This window comes from Diadema antillarum, unplaced genomic scaffold (genome assembly GCF_040938485.1).
Source record: "Diadema antillarum isolate AM-2024a unplaced genomic scaffold, OU_Dant_1.0 scf00000190, whole genome shotgun sequence".
Classification (NCBI taxonomy): Eukaryota; Metazoa; Echinodermata; class Echinoidea; order Diadematoida; family Diadematidae; genus Diadema; species Diadema antillarum.
In genome coordinates, this window is record NW_027271079.1 from 398,726 (window position 1) to 403,697 (window position 4,972).

The window sequence follows — 4,972 nt, forward strand, 5'->3', positions numbered from 1 at the left end:
TTACAGAGGAAACAGTTACCGGTACTATTTTTTTTTGTTATTATTATTATTATTATCATTATCATTATTATTATCATTATTATCATTATTATGATGATGATGACGAAGATGATGATTATTGTTATTATCATTATTACTATCATTTTGATAGTTAATTGTATTATAATTATGAAAGTGCTCGACACTATCTTTTTTTTTTTACCAGAAAAAGAATAATGTACTGAAACGAAACAGGAAACACACAATCTTTGCATAAAGTGGCCTAGACCTCCGGGCCCCGCTTATGTTGAGGCCTGTATAATAAACAATGTCCGTCTAAGTTTGTGTCTCTGTATGCTTTCATTAAATTCAAAGATCTGATTTGTATATTGTAACTTAATGTTTTGCCCTTTTTTTTTACAATTACTCTACATTGTTCAGTGATTGTGTTATTTTAATCATGTTAATTGTTGTAAATAGTGTGATTTTGTAAAATTGTTCAACAAAACATAAATTAAAAAAAAATGTATATTTGCATATACACAACACATCATGCCATAAAACATTTCTCATATTGATATTGTTTTATGTTGACTCGCAAAATGTTAATGAAATTGCAATTATTATTTCGTATTTATTCTGACAGAAAGCTGTGTTTTATCGAGATACTAATATGCATTTCTGTCGACAGTAATATGATTTATCTTTGTGTATAAACTAGCATTGTTTGCGCGCTTCTTACATCATGGACACAGACTTTCACATCCACAATAAATTGAAATAGATCAAAGTGCATGAGAAGAGAGGATATATCCTTGAATAAAGACACCAAAAAGAAAAGGGGAAAATAACCTTTGATAATGATACTCATGTTTTTAAGGTGGCACATACAATAGTACAAGATACTTTTTTTTTCTTTAAAGAACTTGTATGTACGTGTATTCAACACGAAAACTTTCACCTTTTTTTTGGGGGGGGGGGGGGGGGGGGGGTCGTAACACAAGGTGAAATGATGAAATGTATGGGATGCCTGGTGAAGCGCTTAAACAAAGTTAAGATGTGCGATGTATTGCTTAGCGAGTAGATAATAGAACCTGAGTATTATGTTGTGGTACAAAAGGAACTACAGAAGAGAATTTGACCACAAGAACAGGATCTTTCCAAATAAACACTCTTCTTCAGAACATAATTCTGAGCTTAGTTTTTTCACCATTTAAAAAAAAAGAATGTTTAGTTGAGCTCACTCAGAAGGAATAGAGGATAATATAACCTAACACAAACTTAGCGGCAGTCAAGGGAAAGTTTTCTTTCAATAAAACAGTAAAACATTAAAACGCTGTAAAAGCTTTCGTTTACTAACTTAGACTGCATCTACTACATGGTGTTTCAAAACGAAAACTCTCCCCGAAAACTTTTCGTGCAATATCTACTCTACATTCCTGTTATCAAAAACTTGTTTGTTAAATCGAAGCCGAAACACAAAGTGCAACTGGATTTGAAGGGATATAATGTTCAGACAGCAAGTTGTTTACTATTGCGGCGTGGAGTTCACGGAGAGAGAGAGGAAAAAAATGTGCCTTATTTGGAGGATTTTTGTGAATTCTCACAATTCATGTCAAATATTCGATGTTTTTTCCCTTTGTGTGTTTCCTTTTAACAGCATAGTCTACTACTGTGAAATCGTCAGTGTTCTTCCATCCCCCAGGGAGCGTTGCTATGACATGTAGGGCCCATCCGTGATGATTTTGCCAATGCTACGGGACAGAACAGTTACGGAAACGGCTGAAAGACTATCATCCGAAGAGCGGCGGCTTTTCTTTCTTTTTTTTCAGCGTAACTACTCGTTTACTTGTTTGTTTTCGTTTTCCCTCTGTACGAGACAACATGGCTGGATAATATTCAGCCGTGCTATAGTTGGTCTTTCATGGGGTCCGTGCAGTTAGATTATGATGTATCCTTCATATAGGACAGGAGCAACGGCGTAGCCAGGATTTAATCTTAGGGGGGGGGGGGCGGTTAGTCTGCGAGCGGAGCGAGCGAGGGGGGGGGGGAGGGTGTGGGAGGGGGGTGTCCCCCCTCCCACGGTGAGAACTTTTTGCATTTTGATGTTGTAAATGGTGCAATTTGATGCATGTTTTTGCGCGTTTTATCGACGTGAAACAGTCCCACTTGTTTAAGGTAGCAGTATATTTTGATGTAGATTATCATTGAATAATTTGCCTATAAAATGCTACAATTTAAATATGCTTCTTGTATTACTTCTTTTCACTGAATATCATGAACGCGACTGAACCCGAGAGAGCGGAGCGAGCGAAGGGGGAGGGGAGGGTGTGGGAGGGGGTGTCCCCCCTCCCACGGTAAGAACTTTTTGCATTTTGATGTTGCAAATGGTGCAATTTGATGCATGTTTTTGCGCGTTTATCGACGTGAAACAGTCCCACTTGTTTAAGTTATAGCAGTTTATTTTGATGTAGATTATTATTGAACAATTTGCCTATAAAATGGTATAAGTTAAATACATGCACTTCTTGTATTAATTCTTTTCACTGAATATAATGAACGCGACTGAACCCGAGCGAGCGGAGCGAGTGAAGGGGGAGGGGAGGGTGTGGGAGGGGGGTGTCCCCCCTCCCACGGTGAGAACTTTTTGCATTTTGATGTTGCAAATGGTGCAATTTGATGCATGTTTTTGCGTGTTTTAACGAGTTGAAACAGTCCCACTTGTTTAAGGTTGCAGTATATTTTGATGTAGATTATCATTGAACAATTTGCCTATCATATGGTACAATTTAAATACACTTCTTGTATTACTTCTTTTCACTGAATATCATGAACGCGACTGAACCCGAGCGAGCGGAGCGAGCGAGGGGGGAGGGGAGGGTGTGGGAGGGGGTGTCCCCCTCCCACGGTGAGAACTTTTTGCATTTTGATGTTGCAAATGGTGCAATTTGATGTATGTTTTTGCGTGTTTTAACGAGTTGAAACAGTCCCACTTGTTTAAGGTTGCAGTATATTTTGATATAGATTATCATTGAACAATTTGCCTATAATATGGTACAATTTAAATACACTTCTTGTATTACTTTTTTCACTGAATATCACGAACGCGACTGAACCCGAGCGAGCGGAGCGAGTGAAGGGGGAGGGGAGGGTGTGTCCCCCCTCCCACGGTGAGAACTTTTTGCATTTTGATGTTGCAAATGGTGCAATTTGATGCATGTTTTTGCGTGTTTTAACGAGTTGAAACAGTCCCACTTGTTTAAGGTTGCAGTACATTTTGATGTAGATTATCATTGAACAATTTGCCTATATAATGGTATAATCTAAATACACTTCTTGTATTAATTCTTTTCACTGAATATCATGAACGCGACTGAACCCGAGCGAGCGGAGCGAGCGAGGGGGGAGGGGAGGGGGTGTGCCCCCTCCCACGGTGAGAACTTTTTGCATTTTAATGTTGCAAATGGTGCAATTTGATGCATGTTTTTACGCGTTTTATCGACGTGAAACAGTCCCACTTGTTTAAGGTAGCAGTATATTTTGATGTAGATTATCATTGAACAATTTGCCTATAAAATGCTATAATTTAAATACGCTTCTTGTGTTAATTCTTTTCACTGAATGTCATGAACGCGACTGAACCCGAGAGAGTGGAGAGAGCGAAGGGGGAAGGGAGGGGAGGGTGTGGGAGGGGGTGTCTCCCCTCCCACGGTGAGAACTTTTTACATTTTGATGTTGCAAATGGTGCAATTTGATGCATGTTTTTGCGTATTTTAACGAGTTGAAACAGTCCCACTTGTTTAAAGTTGCAGTATATTTTAGTGTAGATTGTTATTGAACAATTTGCCTATAAAATGGTTTCATTTAAATAATCTTCTAGTATTAATTCTTACACTGAATATCATGAACACTGTCTGTTCAGCAGTCAAACAGAAAAAGCATGCACGCGAGGGTGTAGATGGGGGCATATCCCCTCCCACACGAAGGTGATTTTGCGTTTTCAGACCTGAAATTCAGCGATCTGTTGCAAATTTTTGGTGCAATACTTTTTCATCGAAGTGATAAAATCACGGAATTTAGCTCTTATTCCGAATGTGCACCATCTGTGTGTATGTATAAAGTCTAGTGAGGTATACTTTAGAGCTTGGGGGAAGGGGGATTCCTCCTCCCGCTCGCGGAGCTTTTGCGTTTTTAGAATTGAAATACAGCGATCTGGGTATAGCCACAGTCTACTTCTATGCATGGCGGAAGGGGGGGGGGGAGGGGCGGGCGAGCAGGGAGAAGGCGTGGGCGAGTGTTATCCCCACCCTTCCCCACCCTTCCCCCACCCTTGGAGCTTTTGCCTTTTTAAGTTGAAATTGAGATATCTCGTCTACGCATATTTGATGAATCAACATTTGGGAAATCACACACACACACTCACACACACAAAAAAAAAACTGATGGGGGGGGGGGGCTGTGGGAGGAAAGGGTAGATTAACCCGTTGAGGACGGTTTGATTTTGCTACAACACGCTTTTCCCATAGACGCTTGCCCGAATATACTCGGGACTCGTCCTCAACAGGTTAAAAGGGGAAATTCCCCTTATACATGAGGGAACCTTGAGTTTTGGGAATATAAGTGATAAGTCTTGTGCACTCAGAATTATTCGTAATCTTTTGTAAATCTAAAAAGTGTTCTAAGCTAGGGAAAGAGGCACAGAGGGGGAGGGTTTGGGAGGGGGTATCCCCCTCCCAAGCACGAGAGATTTTACATATTTTGAATTGAAATTCAACGATCTGGTGCACACTTTGAGTGAAATATTCAAAAAAATATCTTATTTGATGAAAGGTTGCAAAGGAGACCCGCTTCATGTGCATGCATACAGTATACACGCATTTTTTTTTTCCGCCTCCCAAATCCCCGGTCCAAATCTTAGGGGGGGGGGGGGGGCGATCGCCCCCATCGCCCCCCCCCCCCCCCCCCTGGCTACGCCAGTGGACAGGAGGATCAG